We start from the raw sequence: 6,066 nt of genomic DNA, 5'->3' as shown, positions 1-6,066 counted from the left end.
GTATTCTGTTTCCCCACAGTAAATCTCCACATGAATACACAATAAACAAACATTCATTTCATGTGTACATTAGAAAGTGAAAACCGTTTACTGAGTCTTTCACCTGCATCCCTGCATTAGGAGCTATGAGCTTGAGCTACCAGCCAAATAGCAAAGACCAGAAGGCATAAAATAGAGACAAGAAAGCAGAATATGTAGCAACAATTCTTTGTCTCCTGTTGAAGAAAAAGTACTTTAGACGAGCTGCACATCAAAGCAGATTTCTGAAGTAATCATCCCACAGGAGGATGAGTGTCCCCGCATTGAGCTCTGGGATTTCCCTGTTATCCTGACCTTTGACCATGACCCTCTATCCCCAACCTCCCAAACCTGCCCGCTTGTTAACCTGGTCGTCATGCGTGTGACCCATCAGCACTTCAGAGGAAGTCCCAACAGCAAGTCATCTGTGAAGGGTTAAACCGTTACTGAGAGACAGAGAGTGTGTGAGAGACAGAGAGGGGTAAAGATATGAATGAGAGTGAGGGAGAGGAAGAAAGAGAAGCACCGTCAAAGTGTCATGATTCATGCATTAACACAGGAATGCCATTGAGGAGTGGAACCGGCACGGTAGTTTCCAGCAGCGGGGGGGTGGGGGGGTGGGACAGCATGAGCTTGCAACTGATGATCTAGTTAAAGGGAGAATCCACAGCAAAACAAAATCCATGTGTGCTGCTTTTTCTCTGATCTTGTAGGGTGTATAAAAACAAAATTAAACATAAGAATATATCCACAATACTAACATGCTAACAAAATGAATATGCCTGACTCATGAGATTAATATCAATAAAGGCTGATTATTGGAATGGATCAAATGGACACCACTGAGTAAATCAGCTGTGGAAACTAAAGTCTCCGTTAATGATTAGCCAGAATTACGAACTATCTTGGATGCTTAAAGGAATAGTTCAACATTTTAGGAAATGATACGACTTTCATGTCATGTGACTACAGCCAACAGCCTGTTAACTTTGCTTAGCATGAAGACTGGAAACACAGGGAAACAGCTAGCCTGGCTCTGTCCAAAGGTAACAAATTCTACCTACCTACCTCTAAAGCTCACAAATTAAGTCTTCAAATCTTATTTGTTGAATCCATACAAAAGCTGAAATATAAAAAACAACAATTAGCTGTTTTACAATTTTGTTCTCATACAAAAAGATACTTCTCACCACAGTTACAGTACACTCACTCACATACATTATGAAATACAATTGCTGGAGCAGAAACCCACAGACATCTGTGAAGATGACTGTCTCACAGTACGAGACAAAACAATGAATGTTTTTTTCATCATTAGGATGAACACAAAGTAGCTGCAGCTGGGAGCAGTCACTGTGTCCGCGCACACAGCACTGCACGCACGCTGTGGCTCTCTGTTTAGAGAATTGCGCAAAAACAAAGTAAACAGGTAGAACTGCAGAGCTAAATTTAAAATGTGTTAAGAATTAGGATCAGACTGCATTATCTGTGTTTGCTGAGAGTTTGAATGTTATAACGTGTGTGTCCAGTCACCCGACAATATACAGACAGGTACACGCAGAAAAACATTCCGTTCTTGACCCAGTGGAGAATAAATTGTCCAAACCTCTTTGCTCTAAGCAGAACCAAAGACATGAATATTTATCGTTGTAGGGAAGGAGGATAGATGTCTCTGCACGGTTGACAAGGTTGTACAACTGCACTAAATTCCACCAAACCTCACGCAGATTTGCTTAACACAGACAGAAGAGAAAGATAAAAGAAGAGAGAAGATGAAGAGAAGTGCATAAAGAGAAAGTGGTGCGACATAACTCAGAAAAGAACAAACAAAACAAAGGAAGACATCAAGACAAAACGTAAAAAAAAATAAACAGCAAAGTCGGAAAGTGGTCTGGGGCTACAAGAGTCTGCAGCTGAAACACTCACGAACACACACAACCAGATGTGCTGCACAACTATAGTTTGCATGCTTACATACAGAATGCAGAGAGACGTCTTGGTTAACCATAACTAGTTGACAATACTGTGGTCAGTAATGCTGTGTCTGCCGAATATTTTCTCTGATTCAATTGTTGTTGCACAATATTACAACCCCCCCCCCCCCTCCCATACACAGAGATATATTGTGTTCATCATGTTTTTCTACATCTGTCAACCAAGATAACTTTACAACTGCTCAAATCAGAGCCAAGAAACAAAAAAAATGAAGTTTCACAATCAGGCCCGTGGGACACAAGCATATTCTTACACAGTGAGACTCTGAAGAGGCTGCGGTCGCCAGCAGGCACGGCGTGTTTTAAACTTCTCTGTCACTTCCTGATCAGTCATAAAAGGATCATTTCAGTTCATTAAAACTTGGATCTCATTTTCATAACAACGGTCATCATGTGTATAGGTTATGATATCTTTGTGCTCACCAAAGCAAAGATGGGAGAACAGGGTCATTGCTAGAAGTCTGACAGAAACAAGCAGTCAGCTAAACCACTTTATTTTGAGATAAAACTGAAAGTGAGCGAACACTTTTCATTGCACAGGAAAAGTGTGTGCATGTAAAAAAAAACAAAAAACATAATGTTATTATTGTTAGTACAAATGATAGCCAAATGGTAGAGATATGAAACCAGTGGTTCTTTAACAATACCATGTGGAGTGGAAACAGGTGTTTTACCATCAGATGTAAAGATAAGATGTAAATATAAATAAATGCATAATAATGCAGCTCAGCAGCCCTTTTACTAAAGGTAACTGATTGTAACCTGATGAATTAAAGAGCTGAGATAAAAACCCATATTAAGCACATACAAATTTGTAGATATGAAATTTGTTGAATGGCTTACTGCATAACTGATCTACAAAGCATCAGTAAATGTTTCATTAAAAATTTACAGAGCCACAGCTTTTTGTTGTACACGGCTGCAATTAAAAGTTGTTCTCATTACATTATCAATTAATCCTGATTTTTACATTGATTAATAAAATCCTTTTATCTGTAACATGCCAGAACAGAATGCCCATTATATCTCACATTCATTATATTTAAACATGTCTTGTTTTTCAAATTCTTACACTTGAAAAGCTGGTACCAGCAATAAGTTTGGCATTTTTCTTGAAAAATCAATCTGTTGATTGATTAAACAATTCCTTGTTTCAGCTCTGTTTTGGTGAACTGATCCTTCGATGCTTAACCCTAAGCAAATAAAGGCCTGCTAACCCTCGGCCTTTATTTGCACAAGCTGATTTAAACCTTTACTTTACTGCCCTTCCTCAGGTCTCCATCATCCATTAACACACATTTCAACAGTCACATACCCACATACACAACAGTCATGCAGACTATAAAATACACACAGGCATGGGCCAAGTGAAACACAGCAGTCAATTCAGTGTTTTTCATCATATTCAGTTTAAGGAATCAGCAAGCAATTGTCTCTTGTCTTGTGGGATCAGGAAAATACTACACAGTTCTTCTCAGTAACAACCAATCAGCATTAAGACTAATAACAACAGAAGTTTTACTCATGGAAAATGTAATAGTATATTTAAGGCATGTCTGCGTTACTAGATAGTGGAGACAGTGGTGAGGGACCAACAAAATCGGAAAGATTTTACGTGGTTAACATTAAACCAAGATCATAATTTGGGTTCAAACACAAAACACCACAACATGGAATGAGCTTCAGCTGCCAAATAACCAGGATGCTCCACTTAGTCCTATGTGATTGTAAAAGAGGGAGATCCCTGAATGTGTTTTTACTACACAGATTGATACTGGTACCACAGGTTACAAGTGGATAATTTATTTAATACCATTGGCACTCACCAGAGGCCAAAATGCAAACAGTGTTTATTCTTCTTCTGGAGTAGTGCAAACTTTATTTTGAATCAACTTTTGTCAAACTTTGAGACAAAGCCTAAAACTATGTTTGTAAGCAGCAAAATTGTGATTTGAAATCCAGTCTAACAATTAATAAAGAGAAAAGGTTGATTTTAAAGATTTGTTAGAGAAACACTTAATGCAAATTCAAACTCAAAAATGATTACAGCACCGTCTTCCCACAATTTGTGTGTGTCATTTTGGATGAGACTGGACCATTTGGCCATATTCTGCATTTTTTTTTTATTAATGGGAAGCACATAGTTTTATATACATTAGGTACATTTTACCTTGAAGGATATTTTAATCTTCTTCTATTGTAAAACATCTGATGAAAAGACCAACAATGAATTGACTATTTAAGCATTCATGTACGTTCATTATGATGAACGTGGGCACTTTAGTTTATTTTAAGTCACACACACACTGTCCTGCTGCTGTAAATACCCAAAATTGTGGATTAATCTGCCTCTGATAATGGTCTCCAGTGGTCCCCTGCAAAAGACTACAGTACCCAGAAGTTTCAGGAAATTACTTAGCCTTTTTTAAAAAGTGTAGAAATGCATTTGTGATTTATTTTTATTTATTTATTTATTTATTTTACGATTTACACCTTGAGTAGCAACCATTGGGTTTGGAACTGAGACCAACTGACACAGAAGAGGGATCAATGGGCTTTGTTGACAGTACTAAAAATGTAGAGTAATTCCAGGTGTATCCTTTAAACACAAAGCAAAATAATAATAATAAAAACCTGAAGCATACATTTACAGAATAAATTTCATTTAGACTTGTAAATTCCTTGAGGTTGTATGAAAGATTTTGAGAAAACATTTGAAGCCTTAGCTCGTTCTGTTGATTTTTTTGACATTTTTTAACTGGCATTTTGCCCTCATCAAGAGAATTGTCCCAGCATGTGAGAATAAATCATTTGGGACCAGACCGCACTGCTGTGTAGAGTAGTATCGCTGGGAAGATCGTTTCAAAGCTGTGCTGTTTTTGTGTTCACATTAGTATGTCTACAGTCAGACAGACGCACACATAAACACACACAGACGCCACCATGAGAACTTGCTGGGACCCAAATTCTGAGTTTGCCGTCACGTCTCAGGAAATCAGTGTCACCGATGCCCTGCAGGCCAACAAGCCACAGGGGCCCGTCCCTGGTTTCAGCAGGTTCAAATTAAAACACATCTACTGTTTTTACTTGTGAAACTCACACAGCAGAAAATATTTTTTGTCTTTACCAGAACTGAAAAAGACTGAAACTACGCAGATATTGTGTGGTCAGCTGGACTAACACACTTTGTTTTAATTTTACTGAATATAGTGGAGAAAGATGGGGACAGTGAAAGGAGACAGCAAACACACACACACACACATTTTTACAAAAGAAGTGGGGGTCCCATGAGAGGTGTCTCAGAGGAGATGGGCTGACATATGGCCAGCAGACCACTGCACTGGGTGGAGCAGAGTGTGTGTGTGTGTGTGTGTGTGTAGTGGGTAGGTGGGGCCAGTGTGTGTGTGAGGGTGGGGCTGCTAAATGGTCTGACTGAGGGTTCAGATGAATAGACCAGTGGTTAGAGACAGTTGAAACTCAATATTCATTTTCACTGTGGCCCTGCTGCTGCTTGACTGTGTGTGTGTGTGTTGTTGTACTCACAGATAATACATGTTTTGTGTGAGTGTAAATTAAAAATTATCTTATAAATATGTATAAATATTCTCAATTTCCAACACCCTATAAGTTTTACTAATCTCAGTTCCAAAAGAATCAAAATGAGAGAAGACATTTTGTCATGTTTGATGTGAAAGTAAAGGAAAACCCATCTACAAGTCTTCAATAACCACAATGCTTTCTCAGGCTTCTTTCAGTCTAATTATTATTGGAAAGGTCCAAGGACCAAAAAGGACCAAAACAAAAAACAAACCCAAAACAAACAAATAAAACAACAAACAGCAAACTTTCTGTAAGAAAAAGTCCTCAGTTTAATCTGTTTTCTGCTTCTCTCTTCCTTCAAACCTTTATCTATATCCATTATTGTCCTTTGATTAAATTGTACAATGTTTTCTTCTTGGTTTGTAAATGGTCTGGCTGGGTTAGTAGGTCTCCTGGAGACAATGTCCTCAGTCAGCTACAGTATAAAAAAAAAAAAAAAAAAAAAATCAGTGTG

Source organism: Toxotes jaculatrix, chromosome 1 (genome assembly GCF_017976425.1).
Source record: "Toxotes jaculatrix isolate fToxJac2 chromosome 1, fToxJac2.pri, whole genome shotgun sequence".
In the NCBI taxonomy this organism is placed as follows: Eukaryota; Metazoa; Chordata; class Actinopteri; family Toxotidae; genus Toxotes; species Toxotes jaculatrix.
The sequence above is the reverse complement of the archived record's forward strand: the minus strand, read 5'-3'. Positions refer to the sequence as shown.